Source organism: Cornus florida, unplaced genomic scaffold (genome assembly GCF_030987335.1).
Source record: "Cornus florida cultivar Cherokee Brave unplaced genomic scaffold, ASM3098733v1 CherokeeBrave_3.0.0_Hap2_Chr03, whole genome shotgun sequence".
In the NCBI taxonomy this organism is placed as follows: Eukaryota; Viridiplantae; Streptophyta; class Magnoliopsida; order Cornales; family Cornaceae; genus Cornus; species Cornus florida.
Window position 1 is genome coordinate 45,899,019 of NW_026775573.1, and position 24,383 is coordinate 45,923,401.

Consider the following 24,383-nt stretch of genomic DNA (forward strand, 5'->3'; position numbering starts at 1 on the left):
AGAATGATGTTGGATCGATCGAACTTTTGGGATCTCTGAAAATGTCATCATGGCTCAGATCCATCTTGAAGTGCTGAGATCGATCATGTTGGATTGATCGAACTTTGATCTAAGATCGATCGAAGATGTTGAATTCCACCTTTTTCTTCCTTTTGCTTCCACTTGACTCCTTTCTTTGATTCATCCCAGAATTGCTTCATTTTTTCTCTTATTTGGCTGAGTTAGCTTATTTTCAGGATAAGTGCCTGAAAATGGAAATAACATGAAATCAACCTAAAACAATAAAGTAAGATAAAGGTATTAGAATACCTAAGCTTAAGGGGTTTAAATACGCACTTTTCAGCGCTCATCACATATATTGTCTAAGCAACATGGTGGATAGCACAATATATCGAACCAAGCCATTAATCCTTTCTTAAAGCTCACAATCCAAACACATCACAAAATTAGAAATATATGTTACTTGTTTTCATAAGTATAGAACATCAAAAACAAGCATGGATTGTCCTCCCATTTAACATCTAAACTATAACTACACTACAATTAAGCTAATGACATGAAATTAAACTAATTAAACTAAGGGAGAGGCACAATCTATCAAGAAATGAGTATGAACCATCAAATAAGCCATAAGAACATTCCATTAAGCACTATGTCTTGACACTCTCTAGATATATAGCATTAATACACATAGAGATGCATCAATAACACAAAAAATAGAGATAAACATATGAACATCTATTATAGCATACATAGACATATGGATAGAATGAAATGATCAATTGGAAGTATTAAACCACACAAATCATTGAATAAACAAGATCTATGTATATAAATATGTCAAAACATCTATCACAATACAAATCCCCTAAAAAATACATAAATCAAGATGTATAAAGCATGCTTAAGGCTAACTCTAGCCCCAAGATAATGTCTAGCCACTCATGGATGGTGTCCTCCAACCCTCAAGGGCTAACTCTATGGTAGAGATTGCTCCTCTTCTTGGTTGATGGAAGAACTCCAAGCTTGTGTCTCTAGCCTCCTCCTTTCTTTTCTTCCTCACTAAGAATATGGAAATTATGTTTCTAGTGTATGTATCTTCTATATGTCAAGAATGGCTCATATTCCTTATATAGGTAGGTTAAATATCACCCCCAATCAGCTAGGCTCATACACCAATATTCATTCCAATGATTGGCTATAAGACAACTTTTAATGAGCTGCAAATTGGATTTTCTTGCACTTTGGGAAGTTCGATCGATCGAACTTGCGGTGAGATCGATCGAACATGGCTGAGATCTATCGAACTTAAGTTGGATCGATCCTCTATGTTGGCACCTTTTTAGATAAAGACAAATTTGAGATATTTTGAACATATTTTTGGGAAAGAGACAAATGTGGTAGGTAGGGTGGTACAACTGGATAAGATGAAATCTTTTCGATCGATCGGAAGAAAGTTGGATCGATCGAACTTTGTGGGATTTTTGGATAAGGACAAAAGAGCTTGGATCCATCTTGAAATGCTGAGATCGATGAACTTTCGATCGATCGAATATTTTCTGAGATCGATCGAACTTGTTGAATTTCCACCACTTGTTTCCTTTTGCTCCTTTCTTTGATTCATCTCAAGATTGCTTCAATTATACTCTTATTTAGCTGAGTTACCTTATTTTGGGGATAAGTACCTGAAAATGGAAACAATACAAAATCAATCTAAAGCGGGAAAATAAGATAGATAAAGGTTCTAGAATACCTAAGCTTAAGGGGTTTAAATGCGCACTTTTCAGCACTCATCAAAAAATATTAAATAAAAGCTTCAATACTTGTCCAAATGCTCTCAATTTAATATATGTCAATGATCATATTAAGGTGTAATATAATAGCATGCCACAATTTTGAACTAAGCTATAACCAACTGGGAAAATCAAATCTCACATAAGAAAAATAAATAATAAAATCTCTAAATTTAACACAAAGACATGTAAATGAGTTGTATAATCATTAATAGCTTGCAATACATCAACAATATAAACTATAACACCCCTTACCTTAATTTGAGATGAAAATCTCAATTCCCCACCGAAAGAAAAATGCTCTGAATTCGACGATACTGTGGGTTTATGCCGGGGACAACGAGAAGAACAACTTTAATCTTTGAGGTACCATGAAAATCCAAACCCAAACTTGAAACCCGAACTCAAAAATGGTCAGAAATGGATTTTAATAAGGGGGAAAGGTAGAGCACGATGAGGCCTACAATAAACGTTAAAGCGAAAGACTTTTTACAAAGGAAATAAAGTGGAAGAGAAGAAGAAAAGGTACCACCCAAGGAGCTTCCATGGCTGTCGGCCAAAGAGGGAAGAAGATGATGGAAAAAGTCATTTTTTCACATTAAGACATTCTATTTATAGTAAAACCCTAAAAGGGCCCCGCCTAGTTCGAAGAAGTGGAATTTGAGCAAACGTGCTCAAACGGCAAAAACGCCATGTATGAAAAAGAACCAAAATGAGAAAATATGAATAACAGAAGAAACGACATCAAAAACTGAGTTCCGAGCAGAGAGATATGCCCCAAACAAGTTCGGCGGCAATTGGGAAAAAAATGACCAGAAGGAAATTCTAAGAGTTCATGGGTCGACGAAAATTGAAAATGAATCCTGTACAAGGACTAGGCTCAAAATAAGGTATTTCGCAATAACTTTCATTAATTGCACAATGGCCCCTACAAAAAGGGTTAACTACAAAATTGGCCTAGAATGAAAATATCTTCCAAAAGATATTTTCTTAAAAACCCCTGAAATAAAATATCTTCAAAAGATATTTATGAAAAACACACTAAGAAAAGAAACAGTTTCCAAAGAACTGTGCATCCATGCCCCTATGGACACTGGGAGCAACAATAGTACTCTTCTACAAAAGTAAAGATACGTATTTCGTGGAAACCACTTAGAATGAAGATACGTGAAGTCAAAAACCAACTTCGAGCATGAAAAGTGAGGTTGTGCCAAAAAGGGCGAACGGGGAAAAGACAAAATAGGGAAAAGGATGAAAAGTGAAAATGTGGAAATGACTTGGTCTTTAGAGGAAGTTGTCAATCCAAACGAAAGAGTCTCAGAAACCATTTCTAAGCACTCGAGATGACACCCAGTGATGAGAAACAGAGCTCGGAAAAGGAAATTAAATGAAAAAAATTTATTCGTAAAATTTGAGAAAAATGAAATGATGGAAAATGACTGGGTCATTACATGATCATAGGTCTTGAAATCCTCCTCTTGTTCCATTGAATCTTAATCTTAAGTTAATTGTGTGTAATCCAAGGGGTAAGGGTAATTCAAGTGAATACATTGCATCAATAGACAACCATATTGAAGATCTTTGTCATCTAGACCAAAAAGGCATTCTTCATCCTAATGTACAACAATATGATAATATGCAAGTTCTATTAGGCATGCTGAGACCTTTTACTCCATAACCACAAGGCCAAGTTCCAATTGGAATGCCTAGGCCATTCTTTGTACCACCTCCACCACCTAATGTCCAAGTTAACAATGGAGCTCATATAGAGCCACCAATTGTAAATCCTCCCAAGGCTTTAAAAGATTACTATGTGCCTAATGAATACAATGCGCTCACATGCATTTGTCTTCCTCAATTTAGAGTACATCATTATGAGATTAAGCCACAAACTATTCAAATGCTCCCAAATTACTTTGGGTTGACTAATGAAGAACCATTTAAGCATTTGGATGAATTTCTTGAGGTTTGTTCCTCCATAAAATACACAGACATGTCGGAAGAAGTTTTAAGGTTAAAATTTATTCAGTCACCCTAAAAGATAAGGCAAAATATTGGTTTAACAATTTGAGACCTCTTTCTATAACCTCTTAGGCAGAAATGTAACAAGAGTTCTTGAGAAAGTATTATCCCGTTTCCAAAACCAATGCCATGCGAACTTCAATTCACGAATTTTCACAAAGGGATGGGGAAATGTTACATGAGGCATAGGAATGGTTGAATGATTTTCTTAGGAAGTGTCCTCATCATAACATTCCTAAGTGGCAAATAGTTCAACATTTTTATGAAAGTTTGTCGGACACCCACAAAGGCATGGTTGATGCCTCAATGGGTGGCTCGTATTTAGACAAGCATGAAGATGATATGTGGTGTTTATATGAAAGCATGAGTGAAAACTCAATGCACCGATCCCTATCTTCTAAAAATGGTAGAAATGTAGGAGGAAAAAAGAATTCAAGCTTATATTAAGTGGAAAATTCTAATGACATAGTTGCCGAGATGAAGTCTTTAACTCAAAGGTTTGATCAATTTTTTATCAATCAAAATTCGGCCCATCAAATGTCTTCCTTCCCTAATCCTCATCATTATCATTCCAATGAATCTTGCATGACTTGTTCAAGTGTGTTGCATACTACTTCCAATTGTCCCCATGGACATCAACATAATGAACACCATGAACAAGTCAATGCCATATTTATGAATCAAGGGAATAATCCCTATGGCAATCATTACAACCCCGGGTGGAGGAATCATCCCAATTTTTCTTGGGAAAGCCAAGGGGAAGGGTCAAACCCTCCCCAAGGTGGTTTTCAAGGGAAATATGTTCCACCCCATTTGTAAAGCCAAAATTTTTAAAGCTATTATTCGTCCTATCAAGCTTCAAATGGAAATCAATTTTCGAATTCTCATTTTCTAAATCAACCATCATATTCTTAAAGTCATTCAAGAAGTCCCACTTTTAAAGAGAAAGTCCTATCGGCTTTAGGGACTTTGAAGGCGAACACTTAATTACTTCACTCGCACTCATAATCAATTGCCAAGCAAGAAACCCAAGTAGGGCAAATAGTTAGCACTTTGAATGCAAGAGAAAAAGGAAAGATGCCTCTCAATCCCCCACCGAAGCAACAATTTGTAGTGGAGAACACTTCCCATCCGGAAGTTCCTACACTTAAACATGTAAATGCGGTGACCACTTTGAAAAGTAGGAGGGTTATTGATAACAAAGTTGAAATTAATGAAGAGAGTGAACCGGTGCAACCTAGTGTTGACACCCGTCCCGTTTCACATCCCACTCCTCTTTCATTTAGTGCAAAGGACCAAGTTATTGAGAATTCTTCACAAAATATGTTTGAAAAATCTTTTGAGCCAAAGGCTCCATTCCCGAGTGCCTTGAAAGCATCCACATCTCTTGAAAAGGAATAAAGTATGGTGAATGAAATCATTAATGTGTTTAGGCAAGTTAAAATCAATATTCCTCTCTTGGATGCAATTCGACAAATTTCACCTTATGCCAAATTCTTAAAAGATCTACGCACTATAAAGAGAAAGAACAAAAGCCAAGCACTAAGGAAAGTTGTCCTTACCAAGCAAGTGAGCTCCATCTTACAACACAACACTCTTCCCAAATTCAAAGACCCCTGTTCACCCACTACTTCTTGCACCATAGGTGACTATGTTATTAATCGGACTCTTTTGGATTTAGGGGCAAGTGTTAATCTTCTTCCCTATTCGATATATGTCTAATTGGGCTTGGGCAATTTAAAACCAACGTTGGTAGTTTTGCAACTAGCCGACCGATCCATTAAGAAGCCTCAGGGTATAATTAAAGATGTTTTGATTAAGATTGACAAATTCTTCTTCCTGGTTGATTTTGTAGTCATTGACGCAGAACTGGTTCCCAATCCCAAAAGCCAAATTCCAACATTAATTATAGGACGGGGATAATGAAGATTTCATTTGGCCATATGAAGGTGAAGTTAAATATTTTTAATCAAACCCCCAATGTAATGGACAAGCATGAAGAGATTTGTGTTGTGAAAAAATGTTTTGAAAGCAAAATTGACAAAAATGAATTGGCTCCTTATGTTGAAAAATCAAATGTTTTTCCTTTGAATGGAATTTTAAAAGATGTTATCTTGAATTCCAATGTTGAAAGGGCATGGAAGCCCAAAAGTTTCTTTGATTAAAAGCCATCTAGTGCACTTGAATCAAATCCAACAATTTCCTTCGAGAATGATTTGTTGAGTGGGATTCCAAGTTCAATTCACACCATTAAAAAGGGGATGTCCAATAAAAAATTTTACCCAACATCTTACTAGAGACGTTAAATACTAGTACTTCATAGGGTTTTCCATCCCTATTTATCCTTCATTCTTGTTTTATTATTTTTGAGTCGTCTAGCTATGTTTCGAGTTGATCATTCAAGTTTTCGGGCAGTTTTATGCATTTCCTGCACTTTCAGTGTCATCTTTGATCAATCGAAGTCTGCAGAGGCCCATTTTGCCTTGAAAATTGCTCTTGGGTTCTCACTTTTTTAATCGATCGAAGTACCTTTTGATCGATCGAAGCACTTAAAATCAAGTTGATTCATCTTCCATTCGATCGATCGAAGTACCTTTTTATCAATCGAAGTAAGTGTTCGATCAATCGAAGACTCATTCGATCGATCGAGATTACATTTTTTCAAATTCCGAGAAAACTGCTTTGGCCGTTGGCCTTCCCCAAACCTTAATTTTTTTTATTTTTCCTTCTTTCTCTCTCTTCCTTTTCCCTTTCATTTTCTTTTCTTTTTCTTTCTTTTCTTTCTCTCTCTCTCTCTCTAAACTCTCGGCCTTCCCTCTCTTTTCTCTCTCCCTATAACACAACCTCTCTTCTCTCTTAAGTTCTCATCTCACAACCCTTTTAATCACTCCTTCTCTCTCAAATCTCATTTCTCTCACTCCGGCGAAGACTAACCCCAACCCAACCCACCATCTTTCTCCCTATTCTCCGGTAAACACCACAACCCAAGGATCTCAAGTCGCCGCCGTCCTCTATTGAAACCGGCGCAAAGCTCTTGGCCAAAGGCCAAGCTTCCCCTTCCTCTCCTAGTTCTAATCTCTATCGGATTCTTCTATTCTCATCTTTTCTGGCCAATTTAGGCCGAGGAGACTCAATCCAACTCCGGCGAACCTCTACATTTTTTGACAAGTCTCCGGCGAGACTCCGGTCATCACTTCCGGCCACAGTTAGGCTGAAATTTGTGGATTCTTCTCTAATCTCTCTCTCTCCATTTCCTCTTCTCATTCTCGAGTCGGGTAAGTGATTTTTCATCTTTTTTAATTTTAATTTTAATTTTATTTATTTTCCTTCTTATTTTTCTTCTTTTTTCAATTTCATTTTATTTTCCTTTGTAGATATGTTTGTATATATTTGTGTTAACTCATGAAAATTGGACTTAAAATATATATATATATATATATATATATATATATATATATATATATATATAATTGGATTGGATTGAATCAAAATTGAAAATGGAACCATGGGACTAGGAACTTTTGCACTATGACATTAATTTTTCTGATGTTTTGGGCTATGACCCTTATGTTGAGAAGGATGGAAAAATATGAAAAATATATGAATGGAGTGTGGTTTTTTGTAATGTAGAAGGAGAATGGGCAAAAATTTAATGTGGATTTGTGGTTGTGGGTGGTGTCCCTTTTTATTGTGTTGAATGGAGTTTGAGACCTTGACTTGATTGAGCAATATGAATGTTTAATTTTGATTGAATGTATATATGCCTATATGTTTGATCTTATTGAGATTTTTTTGTGAAATGCATATGTTTAAGGGGAACCCATGCCGAATTTTTGCAAAAATATACTAAAATTGTGGTTTTAAAATCTCTAAATGGTAACTGGTTAATTTGTGTGAACTTGAATTGAAATGGAAATTGGAAAAGAAATTTGAAGTAAATGTTTGAATTGATTGAAAAAGGAAAATAAAATTTGGAAGGTTGTGTGATTCTAACTTGAATGGATTTGGAATTTAAATGTTGTAAAATGGAAATGGTTGCTTGTTATTTGAAATAGAGACATGAATGTCAAAATGGAATTGTCTTAAAGAATTGAATTGAAATGGAAACTTTTTAAACATGTAAATGTCTTGAAAAATTTTGAAGTTGGAATGGCCTATAAGACTGAATACTTGTGAGCATAACTCGCAACTTGTTTCATTTGTTTGTATTAAGTATGAAATACATGGATATTGTTTATTTCTAAGTTGTTTTGAAAGCATGAAAGCATGACCTGAGTTGAAACTTGCGCTTTTGAAACTTTAAAATGCAAAGTCATGTCAAATTGCATAAATGTGTTTCAAATGGAACCTTTTGAAAGTTTTTAATCTTAAATTGTTCTTTACTCATGGTTAAGGTGCATTGTTTGGAAAAATGATTCTTTATTGCTTGAAATGTCTTTATGATCACACTTGTTGGTTTCCAAAATGAAAAAGGAATTTTTAAACTTTGTTTTGAAAATGAGAAGTCGAGTTGTTTAATTCCTTCCATTGTTGAATATTCAATGCATGATTCTTGTTATGATGTTTATCTATAATGCATTTGAATGTTTGGACCTCAAAGTTTTCAAAAATTCCACATTTACCCTAAAAGTGTTGAAAATTTCCAAAGTTGACCAAAATGCCCTTAAATGAGTTGATACTTGTTCCATTTGTTTCCTTTCCATCCAAATACATGTGCTAAGTGTTATTGAACATGTTTATGCTCAATTCTTGATTCTTGCCATGCTAAGACATAAGTTTGTTATCTTTTGACTCCACTTGTCATGATTATTGAACTTTCTTAAAAAATATGTTGAGCTGCCCATCCAAACCAAACTTTTTCAAGTCAAATGTTCCAATGTTGTTTGATAAGTTTGACACTTGTCAAATGTGATCATCTTTGAATAATTGTGTGCATTTTGGAATAAATTGCAACTTGCTGCGTGTATATACACATTTTGCACACACTTTTGTCGCATTGATGGTTTTCAAAGTTTGTCTACATCTTTTGAATAAATCTTTTTGGCATTAATCTTTGAATAAGTTTGGGGGAGGGAAACGAATGTTTTGAGTTCAAAATGCATGTTTAGGATGTCATTGTTGTTCTTTGGCCTTAGGGAACTTCATTTGAATTTTAAACTATCATTTGAAGTAAGTTTGGGGGTATGTTGTATTGTCTTGGAAAAGGGTTTTGACAAATGCCATTTGCTTGATTCTATATACTTGTGATCCATTCCTTGAAAGCTAATAAGGGCTTGAGACCGAGGTTCTTTACGGGTCATGATTTTGATTCAAAAATGGTAAGTTTCTTACTAAGCTCAGTCTTTGACTATTCTTCGCTTCATTTAAGCTTAAAAGGTGGTCACGAGCCATAAGCAATTAATTTTTCTGCTTATATATTGCTTAGAGGGGGTCACGAATCATAAGTGATCATAAGAAGTTGATTTTGTTAAAATGGAGTACGAGATATTTTTTTGACTGGAGTTTGACTTTGTTATTTGTGCATTATTCAGATATATGCTAACTAGTTGTATACCATGTCCAAGATTCATTTTTGAACTTGTGTATCATAACATGCCTAGGATTGAAGTGTTTTCCAACCGTACAATTTACTTAGTCTTTATTTCATGATATACATGCTTTTTGAGTTCTAGGTAGACAGTTGCTATGATTATATTCTCCATGTTATCCTGCTTGCTCCATTGGTCTTAAATATTGAATTTGTAGACATTTTTGCTAAGGAATTGATATGATGTCTTCTTAGGGTCTACTTGCCATGAAATTACAAAATCTTCTTGAGTTTTAGGTTTGTTAATGCACATTACATCATTTATGCACATCACATCCTATACTTGTCCGTTTGATCTCATTATTTGCTTGAATGCTTCCAAAAGTGACTTTTCTGCCCTCTATGCTATCATTGCATTGTTTTGTGTATCTGAGACTGCTTATTGTTCAATGATCTATTCTTGTTTTGTTGAAGCATGTTGAATGATATTCTTGAAGCTTTCTTGATTACTTCTTGTACAAGCATGACCCCATATGTCTATTTTTCTATTTCCACTTGATTTAGGCATGCTTTGTGTTTTCTTATCAGATGCTTACCTCATTTTATACCTGTACACTGATTTATACTTGTTACTTTTGTAGATACAACATAGAAAAAATGCTCTTGCCAAAAAAGAGTAGCTCCAGTTACACAACTTCCTCCACCTCCAGTAGAAAAGTCATCTTCATCATCTGAGGCTATTGCATCTGTATTTGTATCTTTAGAGCCATCTTTCATGGTGGCACAGGGTCCCATTGTTAGAGCAGTGCCTACTATCTTTTTCTCCAATAGGAAATTAGAGCCGAAATTTAGATTTAACAAAGAGCTCTTTGTCGGGTTAGCAGACATAGTGGTCTTATAATGAGCTCACCCGTAGGCGCATCGATGCTATCATGACTCTAGCAGATACTACAGTCTATTCCCAGTTGGTTGATCTGCTTTACAAGCACCTCCAGTTGAATGAGGATGACCAACAGTTGATGAATACGACCATCAATGGTTAGGACATTGACATTTCTATCCCTGCCATTGCTGCCGCCTACCGATGCCCCCATCTATTACCAATAGTCGCTGACTCTGAGGATCCACTGTACTTCATCATTCTAGCTTACCCTGCTGAGATGACCATGGTTGCTACACTCTCTCCACAGGCTGCCTTCGAAGGCAACACATTTGTAGACGAGGTTGATATTGATCCCCATTACTGGTTGTTGGATTCTATGCTACATCTTAATGCATTTCCTTTAGGCTATGGTACACAGAAGTGGAAAGGGATTCTAAAGGCCTATACAGTCTGAGTCAGGGCTGCTGGACATCCATTCCTACTGTCATTTGGGATATTATTCATAAGTTCTGGGAAAATCTGATCTTCAAGTATAATTCCAGAGCTGAGGCTCGGCCATTACCATTTAGCCATCTTATCACACATATATTGATTGACCAGGGCTATTCCTTTGACCCAGATAAGATTGTAGAGTCTGTAGAGCAGAGAAAGAAGAGGGTGTATGATAAAAAGCAGTGGACTAAGACTTTTAATGCTTACACAAAGAACAGAAAGAACAGAGAGCAGAAAAGTCAACGAGCTCAACAGAGAGCAGAGGAGGAAGTAAAAGAGGGATCTCAAGGATCACCTTTTTCTTACAGACCTAGACAGAGGCAACGTACTACTACTTCCACATCCACGTCACTGCTGGGTGTACCTCTTCCTTCCCACCTGGTGTGTGCCGTACCGATGCACCAAAGTTTGCAAAGATATGAACTAAGAATGTGAGTGTGCAATGTGGACAAGTTTTAAATTTATAAAATCCACTACTACCTCTAACTAAAAATATAGCTACGGTGAGTAGGGATCATCTCAAGGGATTTTAGGCATTAGCAATAGAAACAATGTATAGGGTTAGTAGGTCGAGTGATCAAAGATTGGTTGGATTGATTGATTAAGCTATTATGCAAATGAAATTGAAGTAAAAAAAAAAAAAAAAAAAAAAAAAAAATTCAATGATTAATAAAGTAGAGAAAGATATAGCGGGGAGGACTTGGGGTACTAGAGCTCACCACTAAGCTTGACTTCACTAGACACTAGCAATTGTATATTAATGGGGAAATTAACTTGTTACTTATGTGTGTGTGTGTGTGTAACATTAACTGAAACTATACATGGATGGCAAATAAGTATAGATTGTCAAGCCAAATCAAATAGAAAGCACAATCTATCAAATGAGACCAAAATCCATTCAATGAAACCACAATTTATACACACATAACTATCTAGAAACATACACCAAATGCATTCATAAGTATGGAACACCAAGGAACAAAAGTAGATTGTCCACCTATCTATGAATTTAAAGCAACTACACTACATCTACACTAAAGACATCAAATTTAACTAAGTAAGCTAAAGTTATGGTACAATCCATCAAGAAACAAGTGTCAACCATCAAATAAATTGCAAGAGTGTTCAATTAAGCTCTATATTTTTACCATCTCTAGATTAACTTCATCTATACACATAGACATGCATAAATTCCACTAAATCTAGAGAAAAGCACATGAATCATCCATTCTAGCATACATAGACATATTGTTAGAAGTAGATAATCAATTGAAATCATTAATCCATACACATCAGATAGAAACCACAAGATATATATATAAATCCAAGATCAAAACATTATTACAAATAAATCCCCTAAAATATTCAAAGAACTAAGTCTAGGAAGCAAACTTAGGGGCTACTCTTGCCCTAAGTAGATGTCTAGCCACTCATTGAAGTAGTCATCCAACCCTCAAGGGCTATCTCCATGGTAGGAATGACCTCTTTCTTGATGGAAACCCTAGAAGAATGGAAGAACTCCAAAAATGTATAAAAACTCTCTAATCTCTAGCCTCCTCTCCAAGATAAGAAAATACAAGTTATGAATAACAACTATCAACTATGCTCTAAAAGTGGCTCTCAAACCTTATATATATACATCAAATGTCACCCCAATGGTTTGGGCTCGTACACCAAGGTCCCTCTAATGATTGCACCATGAGCCAACTTTTAATGAATTGGAATCTATTTTTTTTCAGACTTGAGGAAGTTCAATCGGTCGAATTATGTTAAGATCAATCGAACATGGATGAGATCCATTGAATGCTGCAGAGATCGATCTTCCTTGGCGGCGCCTTTTTGAATAAAGATAAATCTCTGAGATATTTTTGGGAAGAAGACAAAAGTGGTAGGTAAGTGGTAGGTGTGGCTAAGATCAAATCATTTCGATCGATCTGGGAAATGTTAGATCGATCGAACTTGTTGGATTCTTTTGGATAAGGACAAGGGCTTGGATCCATCTTTAATTGTTTAGATCGATGAACTTTCGATCGATCGAAGAAATGCTTAGATCGATCGAACATGCTGAATTTCCACACTTTGCTTCATTTTGCTCCCACTTTACTCCTTTCTTCCATTCAGCTTAAGTTAACTGCTTTTATGCTCTTATTTGGCTGAATTGACTTGTTTTTGGGATAAGCACCTGAAAAGGGTAATAACACGAAATTAATCTAAAACGGGAAAGTAAGATAGATAAAGGTCCTAGAATACTCAAGCTTAAGGGGTTTAAATGCGCACTTTTCAGCGGTCATCACCGCCCACCTTAGTAGGCCGGCCACTCACATTCCCTCCTATAAAGCTGATGCCATCGATTGACACTTGCTCCCATCATGCCAGTTCAGATTCCAGCTATAGAGCTGACCTAACTCAGTTATTTTCAGATTTTACTTCTTTCAGAGCTGATATGGTGGAGCGGCATGATGACATGACAAGGTGGCACAATGATTTGGCTAGGAGCCATGATGACTTAGTTAGGCGATCTAATGATCTGACTAGAGCTGTAGTGGATGCGAGGAGAGATATTTTAGACTTGAGGACAGACCTCCAGACGTCTTTTACTTGACATAGCCGAGAGATGTCAGATATACTCCAGGTCATTGCAGACATGATTGCACCAGATGCTTCCCCATGATTCCACCATTCTCTCTATCTTTATTACTCATTCCTTGCCCTGATACATTTTGATACATTGCTATTGCTGGGATATTTTGCACTATTTTGATACTTTACACTGGTTTTGGGATATATTTTTGCACTACACTTGATACATATGGTTTTTGGATATTAGTTTTAGATATGTTTTGCATCCATGGATTTTTGGATTTATGACATTATTGATATTCGTTTTGGATATTCGGAGCTTTATATTGCTATATGCCATAGATTTTCACCCAATTCTCCATTTCACATCTTATTTATATCACTAATGCATATGTTTTGACAGTTACTAGTGTAACCATTTTCAGACAGGTTTTCAAAATATATGTTTGGGGGTGCACCTTCCAATGTTAAGCTTTTATTGCCGGTCTTATTAGCTACACCCATTTGGTACACTCTTTCCATTACCTGTTGCTTTTTGGTACATTGAGGACAATACACAGATTAAATTTGGGGGTGTGTTAGTATATTTTGACATGTCGCACTTAGTTTCTATACAAGTCATATGATTTGAGAGTTTTAGCTATGATTCTGATCTTTTGAGGGCCATGATACTTACAATTAAAAATTGCTTGACTTGAGAAATTAATACTCCTTGTATGTCTTGTGGATGCCATTTAGGAATAAATTTTTTAAAAGATTGACATCTTGCTTGCGTTTTTGGTCCACATCATCTTGACTTTGTGATTATTTTGAGATTCACTCTAAGATTCTACACTAGCACAGGCGCACAGTAACATTCATGTGTGGGGTACATGCTTTGTTAATTATTGATTTGGTTATATCCTAATTAAGCTAGTAATGCTTTGAAAGCTTTCATTATTGACAAAGGTGAATAACAAACCCTTTTTACTGAGTAGTTAGAATTCTAGCCTCATCAAGCATTGAATTTCTCATGCCGAAAAGTGGAGGGCCCAAACGCAAAAAAAAAAAAAAAAAAAAAAAAAAAAAAAAAAAAAAAAAAAAAAAAGTGAGGATTTCTACCAAAGGTGAGGAGTAGAAAATGATTAGATAGAGGTTGTTTTGATTTGTAATCAAGTTAATTTGAGCTTGTAAGTCCTTAGGGGTGTCTCTACACCTAATGCCCTAAAGCCGTTCGATTTGGGAGTCATTGACCTAACACTCGCCTCATGAATCTTCTAGAAAGCTTCAGAGATCACTAAACTACACTATGCTTCCACCTTTGATCCTAAAAAAATAAATAATAATAAATAAATAAAATAAAATAAAAATGAGTGAAAAGAATAAGTGCACCTAGTTGAAACTTTAACAAAAGGTTCATTTTTTGTCTTGATGATCAGTACTAGATTTGTATGCTAGCTTGAGCCCAAATATGACCATTTCTTTAGTTGGCTTAGATAGCAAAAGATTTGATGTCAGTTCACTAAAAAAGGATTATAGAGTTGTTTTGATTTGCATGATCATTCTTTTGATGTGTATATAACCATATTTGCTTGCTGCTTGCTGAAATTTTGGAGAATTGCTCAGAGGTGGTAGAAAAATTGCATACTTGAGGTAATTTTCTCTAAATGCTTGTTTTATATATTGGTGCCTCTTTAGTGAGAAAGAGCTTAATGTTTCTGGGTATCATTTATGGAAACCCTTACGAGACTACAGTCGTCCACTAGGGGTAACCTAGTGGTTTAAATGGCTTGTTGCATATGCTAAATGCAATCGTGTTCCCTACGAAAGTGGCATTATCCTTTTATTTATTTCTAGTTTATAGTTATATAATTGTTTATTTTTTTCTTTTCTTTGTAGTTCATTGCTAGGGACTAGCAATATCTAAGTTTGGGGGTGTGATAAGTGCTCAAATGTGATGCATTTTAGCACCTAAGTTAGGGTATTTTAGTCCAATCATCTTACTTTCCCGTTTTAGTTCTAATTTATTTTTTTGTCTATTTCAGGTCAATAAGGTTCAAACAAGCTAAAAAGAGCCTTTTAGCTCCTTTTTGAAATCAAGAAGAAAATTCAAAAGAAGTCAAAAATATCTGTACTAGTTAAGCTTTGATCGATCGAAGGAAGTCCCGATCGATCGAAGATATCTACAACCGATTGAAATCAAGGCAGTGCCAGCTCAATGGATTGGGTTGCCAGTTGTCAAAATATCTTTGCCACGTCATCTTTAATCAATCGAAGAAAGCTTTAATCGATCGAAGCTAACTTCGATCGATCGAAGACCCTGCTGCCAGTGAGCTATTTTATTCTTGAGAACATCTAAACTCCACCAACTTTTGTAGCTTTGAGATTACACCAATCAATGGCCTATTTTCTGACTTGTTGCCTACTAAAAGCGGCTTATATTTAAATTAAATGAACCAATTTGTATAGGTTTCCAAGTTTTGTTCCTAAAAAGAATTCCAACTTTTGTAATAGCTTTTAGATATTTTCTCTCTCTAGATTAGGGTTTTTAAAGCAAAGCAAAGAGGAATAAGATGGTGTCTACATTGAAGAAAGCCCTTGAGGGTTGGATGACAACAACCATGAATGGCTAAACCTCTTCCTTGGGGACTAGAGATAGCCCTTAAGCTTACTTCCTAAACTTAGTTTTTGTAGTTTTGGGGGATATATGTTGTAAATAATGTTTTGACCATGATTATTTATAAATCTTGAGTTCCTATATGATTTGTATGGATTAATTTTTCCAATTCATCTTTTATTTCTATTCATATGTCTATGTATGCTAGAATGAACGTTCGTGTGCTTATCACTAGAATTTATGAGTTTAATGCATGTCTATGTGTGTTGGAATTATAGATCTAATGGTGGTCAAGGCATGGTGCTTAATTGATTACTCTTGTGGTTTATTTGATGGATTATACTTATTTCTTGATGGATTGTGCTACCTCCTTAGATTAATTAGTTTAATTTCCTTGTCATTAGTGTAGTTATAGCGTAGTTGCTTTAAATTTCTAGATAGATAAACAATCCATGCTTGTTCTTTGATAATCCATGCTTATGAGTACAAGTAGTACACTTCTCTAGATTTTTGTATGTGTATTAATTATAGGTTTATTGAATGGTTAATGGCTTAATTTGATAGGTTGTGCTACTTATTAGATTGATTAGACAATTTATGCTTATTTTGCTATCCATGCGTAGTATTTCAATTAATAGCACACACTTGTTTTACATCATATAATCCCCTTAAATTAACAAATGCTAAATGTTTAGTGAAGTGAAGCTTACTGGTGAACTCTAGACCCCAAGACTTCTCTCTCATTCTCTATACCTTAATCTCTAGATTGTTATCAATTTGTATGTTTTTAATTGAACCACTAGGTTAATTCAATTAACCAAACCCTTCTTTGATCATTCGACCTACTAGTCTAATATTGATTCCATAGTATCTTGCGAATCCCTTGGGACGATCCCTACTCACTCTTGTTACGTTAGTAGTAGAAGTGGTAGTGGTTTCTATAAATTTAAACTTGACCGAAAAGGCTTTCTTGAATCGCATTCACTATCACACAATTTGGGTGTATGTTAAGTGATAAACGCGTACCATATATTCTAACAATTTAAGAAATAGCACTGCAATGAGAATCTCCTCTCTTCTAGTAAGCAATCAAATGTTCTTTATTCTATCTTGATCTATATATGTTTTTCTACATATATCATCACCTTATTTTAGTTAACTTAGTCATTAATATCCCTCATTAACACAACTGAATAAGCCTAAATTCAATTTCATACTTTGTGAGGCCATACACTCGTCTAAGGTATGTTCTTCCTAAAAACCTCAATTCATGTTAATTTTTATATTTTCTTGTCCTCTTTACGTTAACTTTGATTAAGTAACTTCATCGTGCTAATGTAATAAAATCTTGAAAGGTGGCTTAAACATCTTAGATTTATGATTCTTTTATTATTATTATTATTATTTCTAAATAAATGTCTACATTGATATTCAATGAATGTATTACTTTTTTTTTTTTTCCTTCAAGTACCTAACATTTTGTAGATGACCTAAAGTTCTATAGGTTTTTCTTTTAAATTGATAGGTATTCTATTTAAGAATTTTTCTAACAATTTATTTTCTTCCTAAAAAAACGACACTAAATTTTATTCTCAATGACTAAGAAAATTATAAGTGGTCAAATGACTCAAACAAATCTTTAAATGAGGTAAAAAAATTAATAAAACTAGCTCTCTTAACAAGGAGTAACTTACCATAAATGACGATTATTTTGGGGTGATATAAACTAAGCAATCATTGCTATTAGATCAGAAAGCTTAGATTCTAAGGAGTTAATTGTGTGTTGTTATTGTTCGGCATTGCGCTTCTGCTCCACCTTGTATTGTTGCATCTCACAAATCTTCTCCTCTTGTTCTTGCTTTCTAGATTGATCCTCCATCTTCTGTTACATCATTTAATTTTGTTCTTGTAGCTGCTCTTGCATGGCTTGATTCTGTTCCTGCAACTGTGCCTCGAATTGGTTTTCTCTTTGTCTGGCCTTTACAACTTCTGTTAGATGACGGTATGAAACAGTGATAGGTGCCAACCCATATTTGAGACCTTTAAAGTATCCTGACCTGTGACCACTTACTTAGGAAAAGGCTTTAGTTGGGATCCTTTGCTCCAATCCCAATTCAGATGAATCATCAGATGCATGAGATTGTAGATTCTAGATCATTTTTGCCTATAATGACAAGGTGTGAGGATAACATATTAATTATAGAATATCCTTTATGAACAACTATCCAAGATTTACCAGTCTTCAATGAGTCTAAAATATAACTTTTCACTGAGGTTCTTGGTCTACATAAGCTTGGTTTTCTACCAACTTTATATTGGAAACTTTCCAAGATGTAATAAGAAATTCATAAATCATGAGCAGCATAGGCTTGTTTTCATTTCTTTTTTATTTCATCATCTTTTAGCCAACAACTTATTATAATTTTATCATACTGTTTGGTTTGCAAAAAAATGCTAGTTCCGTTTTCTGTAGTGAGTGGATAGTAGAATAGTTGGGGTATTGTGAGCATGCCAGGAACTGCTGTAGTTCCAAAGTAGATATCCGAACATAATCCAGTTGGAGATTTGTAGGGATCAGGCAATTGTATGAAGGTCTAGAATAACCACATTCGAAGGGTCTTTTTGCCTTTGAAAAAGGACTTGAGGACTATTCTATGGCTAATGGAAATAAAGACTGTATTGAAGGTGCAAGGCTGAAAATTAAAGTAATTGAAGTGCAAGACTGAAAATTAAAGATATGGAAATTCAATACTTGGCTAGAAGTAACTAAATGAGTGCTGGACTTAACTTAAACATTATGAGAATTCATCGCTGAAATTAATGCTATATGGAATAGCAAAGTACTGGACTCAATTTAAAAGGAATGTAAATTCATTGTTGGAATGAGAAATATATGAACTAACAAAGTGCTAGGTTTAGACATAATGTAAATTCATTTTTAAAATGAGAGATACATGAAATAGCAAAATGCTGTGTTGTGTGTGTTGAGCAGGCAAGGCTTTGAGTAAGGTTTGTATATCAAGCCTAAATACTCTATTTATAGAGTTTCTTTGTAGCAGTTGGAAATGTGGCTGTTTTAGCAGCTTCCACGTGGCCTTTCTTCAGACTACCACGTGTCCCATGTCTTCCTTAGCCTTCTCTTAATGCTGAAAAGTGTAAAATCATGTTCTCCCATGATCTACAACTGATAAACAGTGGTATTGGCAGTTGAATGCATGCTTGCAAGCCTTTACCCACGTTTTGGAACTGCCCAGATGGAAAGGCAGTGATTTCTAGCAGCAGTTGAGAAATTCCACCTAGAAGGTCTGGATCATGCCACGTATCCCATGTTTTTCTCAGCTTTCTTTGGTAAATGCATTATATTTTTAGCCCATTTGTTAATTTTTAGCAACTTCCTCACCTAAATAAGATAAGTGGTTGCCTTATTCTTCGAGTGACTCCTACAAACTAGGAGATATTATAAGAATGGGGAAGTTATCATTCTTGATGACTAGGTCAAAGGTACATATGGCTTTCAAGATGTTTGCCATGTGGCAGTAATAAACCATATGTGCTCTTATGGTGGGCTCTCATCTCATCAAATTTTCCTTACCCTTGACCTGGTCTTTAGTGCCACATGATAGATCTGAGTGGTTCCACACTACATGCTATGTGGGACTGCTTGTATGGTAACATTCCTCTTCCAGTTACTAGAACTAATCTGGAGTGCCAAGTTCTAAGGGAACTTGCCACATGTCAACTTTCTATTTGTCCAAAATAATAGGATAAACATATGCCCCCCAAATTGCATGCCTTGTGGAGTACTCGATCACAAGGTGTGAAATTTTATATTTTGAGTGAGGCTTTGGCATGTAACAAAAACCTTCCATAGTGGCTGCCATTGTAGCTTTCATTTTTCTTCATAAGTCATATTGCACTTTGGAAAATAAAACGAACTACTAATAGGAGATACATGTAAGACAAGCAAGATAAGTAATTTCCAGTATGAGTGGAACCTGGATCATGTATTGTAATCCTTTTTCAATGAAACATTCCATACTTGGGAAATTAGCTAATCTTGGAACAGCTAAGTCTACTTCATTGCTCTGGCAAATGTATTCCTTTCCAAGTATTTAGCATTTTCTCCTTTGAATAAATAATCATTCATATACTTGGACTTAGCTATTAGGATGGCCATGTGTGGCCATTTGATTCCTTCTAGCTTTTCGGTTTACTTGGAAAGGAAACTACAAACTACTTCATTTGGTCGGTTGAAGCACTATGGCTTTCCAGTTTTCATAAATGGAAGGGTGACACTCTTTCACCTAATTCATTGCCCCCCCCCCCCCCCCCCCCCCCCCTCTGGGGGTCTAGAGGTTTACAAGAAGGACGAATTTGTACATCTTCTGACCAAATAAATAGTTGAGTAGCCATGTTTTCCCCCCAAACACCATTGGAAGTGGGTTTGGGTCTACTAGAAGGTTATTGCTCCATTGAAGTTTTATTGGAGGGGGTTATCCTTCAAACACCATTGGAAAGGCCATAGATGGCCCTAGTGACATGTTTGGAAATTGTTGAATGCTCACCAATGGAACCTGAAATCAAGATGGTTGAGCTACTGGTGGTGGAAGACACTGCACCTGAGGTGGAACCTACACCTATAGTGGAAGTGGTTGACTACTACTGGTAGAAGGTTCTACACTTAGGATTCCACTTGAAGTGGAACTTGAACTGGTGGAATGGCTACTACTTCTCCACATTGGACAGTAAAATGGCTGATATGTTTGAATATGGACTATTCACCTTCTCCATTGAATGTTGCAAATTCTGGAATTCTGAAATTCATTAGATACTTAACTTCAACAATGAACTCTGGATAGGGCTTTCTGTAAGTTGGTCTTCCACCCCTTCGAGTTAGGCCAAATTCCTGTTAGACAAATTCTGTAAATTGGCCTCTATCAAGCACCATGGGGGGTTATTATCTGGCCGACCTTGAGGTTGGTTGACCACTTGATGCCCTCCACCTACCATTGGCAGTGGGTTGGCATATGCATAGTTATTTCTACCATGGTTCCTTCCTTCTTGGTCTATAAGTGGCTCCTTTGGAAAAGGTTGCTCCCCAACCGCCATAGAAATGGCCATGTGTGGCCTTAAGGGTGCAGCCGCTGGTGGCTGAATGTTCATAGATGGAACATTGTGTTGCGTTTAAGGAATATGGTAAGGCCATGGTTAACTAGGCTGCTCATGCCAAGGCTACTGTGGAAAAGCCATAGGTGGAGGGTTCTAAACTTGCTGAGTGACTGGCATAGGCGCTGATTGTGTAATGATCATCTGTATAACTAAAGCGATCACAATTGCAACTGGAATGTAAGTTTGTGCCACTGGAACAGACTGTATTTGCTACTGATTTAGAAGGAATGAACTTGTAAGTTTTTAAGAGGAACTGCCTTCAACAAATGTAGCCGGCAAAGGCTAATTATTGAGTCCCTTCAGAATTATTTGGCCTCGGGGCCAAACCTTAAGTAAAACTTCGAAAAGACCGTTCTAACATAGATTCGAACCTATAAGAGATTTAGTCTACCAAATCTTTTAAATTTTGCTCTTCTATTTTGGCAAGATCTTCGACTGAATTGCCTTACCTTCTTCAATGATCCATGGAACAATCTGTCTAAATGTCCAACCATGCGTGCCAATATGTTCGGCTCGTGAAAAAACACTGGTTCCACTTTCTATGGTGAGTGAATAGTAGAATAGTGGGGGCATTATGGGCGTGCTAGGAACTGCTGTCATTCCAAAGTAGATATCGAAACAATAATCCAGTTAGAGATTTGTAGGGATCAGGCGATTTTATGAAGGTCTGGAATGACCACCTTCGAAGGGTCTTTTTGCCTCTGAAAAAGGACTTCTAGATTGTTCTATAGCTAATGGAAATAAAGACTATATTAAAGGTGCAAGGCTGGAAATTAATGTAATTAAAGTGCAAGACTGAAAATGAAAGATATGGAAATGCAGTGCTCGGCTGGAAGTAACTAAAAAAGTGATTTACTTAACTCAAACGTTATGAGAATTCATCGCTGCAATGAATGTTATATGGAATAACAAAGTACTGGACTCAACTTAAAAAGAATGTAAATTCTTTGTTGGAATGAGAAATACAGGAACTAGCAAAGTGCTAGGTTTAGACATAATGTAAATTCATTGTTGAAATGAGCGATACATGAAATAGCAAAGATGTTGTGTTGTGTGCATTAAGCAGGCACAGCTTTGAGCAGGGTTTGTATATTAAACCTAAATGCTCTATTTATAGAGTTTCTTTACAGCAGTTGGAAATGTGGCAGTTTCAGTAGCTTCCACGTGGCCATTCCTCAAACTATCACGTGTCCTATGTCTTCCTTAGCCTTCTCTCCATGTTAAAAAATATAAAATCATGTTCTCCCATGATTTATAACTGGTAAATAGTGGTATTAGTAGTTGAATGAATGCTTGCAAGCCTTTACCCGCGTTTTAGAACTACCCAGATGGAAAGGTAGCAGTTTCCAGCAGCAGTTGAAAAATTCCACCTGGAAGGTCCGGATCATGACACGTGTCCCACATTTTTCTCAGCTTTTTTTTGGTAAATGCATCATGTTTTTAACCCACTTACTGATTTTTAGCATCCTCCTTACCTAAATATGACAAGTGGTTGCCTTATTCTTGGAGTAACTCCTACAAACTAGGAGATATTATAGGAGTGGGGAAGTTGTCATTCTTGATGACTAGGTCAAAGGTACATACGACTTTCCAGATGTTTGCCAGGTGGCAGTAATAGACCACATGTGCTCTTATGGTGGGCTCTCATCTCACCAAATTTTCCTTACCCTTTACTTGGTCTTTAGTGCCACGTGGCAAATCTAAGTGGTTCCACACTGCATGCTATGTGGGATTGCTTGTAGGGTAACATTCCTCTTCCAGTTGCTGGAACTAATCAATAGTGGCAAGTTCCCTTGGAACACGTCACATGTCAACTTTCAATTTCTCCAAAATACTGGAATACGCCATATATATACATATATATATGAAAGATGTACTTCATTAATATTATCAAATCATCAATAGATCATTCAGTAAACTAGAATATATACTTCCCTTACTCTCTTTTTTCCTCAATATTTTTTTTTAAAACAAAAAAAGAAAATTAAACCTCTTTTTAAAAACAAAAATCTTAAACAGTGCATAGCTAATACTTTTAGTAATGACAGAGCAATAAGATTAGTCAACCAAAAATTTAATTTTGTTCAAGCTCTTGTTTAACTTATAAACTTACATGTAACTCCTCACATTGTGGTATTGTCCATGTCCCTTTTTTCTTTTCTTTCTCTTGGTAGTGTATCTTTTTGTAGAAAGTCACCAAATCAAGCCCCTCTTGAGTCACCTCATTTCTCTATTTCATTTTTAAATAGTTATTATGTATACAAATTTCGTATTATAAATAATAAGAACATAGTGTGATAAGAATAAAACAACACCAGAAGTTGGTGTTCTCTATCTTCATAAAGAGACAAAGAATAATGTTTTCATATATATAACTCATGTTATAATTGTATCGTCAAATACAAGGAGAGTAAGAGAATGGCCAAAGAAAATGGAATCTAATTAGATATACAAGGAAAACCAAAAGATAGGAAAATATTAGATATACAAGGAAAGTTGACCACGTATAGCTGTTAACACTCCCCCTCAAGGTGGAGCGTGTAAGTGAATAACGCCCAACTTGCAAATCAAGGAATGGAAAGGGTCCTAGCCGAGAGGCTTAGTAAAAATATCGGCTAGTTGAGCAGAAGAAGGAACGAAATGCGGCTTAATCAAATGGAACTGAATTTTCTCACTAACAAAATGGCAATCAATTTCAATATGCTTCGTGCGCTCATGAAATACAGGATTGTTGGCAATATGTAAGGCTCCTTGATTGTCATAATACATTGTAATAGGATAGGGATGCAAGAGACCAAGGTTTGAAAATGAAGTCTTCAACCATTATAACTCTGACATTAAATTGGCCATGGCCATATACTCAGCTTCAGCAAAAGAAAGGGAGATAGTACTTTGCTTCCTAGTTTTCCAAGAAAGAATACTAGAGCCAAGAAATGTGTAATAACCTGTGGTTGAGCGATGAGTGACTGGATAACCCGCTTAATCTGAATCACAATAACCTTGCAAGTTTAGAGAACTTGAAGAAGATAAAAAAAAATCCTTTTCCAAATGAACCTTTCAGGTAGCGGACCAATCGATGTGCAGCATCTATATTAGCACTATGAGGTGTGTGCATGAATTGGCTTAGAACATGAACTGCATAATTGATGTCAGGCCGTGTGGCAGTTAAATAAATGAGGCAACCCACAAGACGCCTATAAAGAGTAGGATCAGGCAATAAGGTGCCATCAATAGGCGATAAACGCAAGTTTTACTCCATGGGAAAAGAGGAAACTAGTTCTCCAATTAAACCATTATCCTCAAGGATGTCAATAATGTATT

General features: G+C 35.9%; 1 pseudogene; it reads right to left on the bottom strand.

Moving 5' to 3' along the window:
- Positions 1-3,949: 3,949 nt before the first annotated feature.
- Positions 3,950-4,048, bottom strand: LOC132302019 (small nucleolar RNA R71; annotated as a pseudogene).
- Between the last annotated feature and the right edge of the window lie 20,335 nt (positions 4,049-24,383).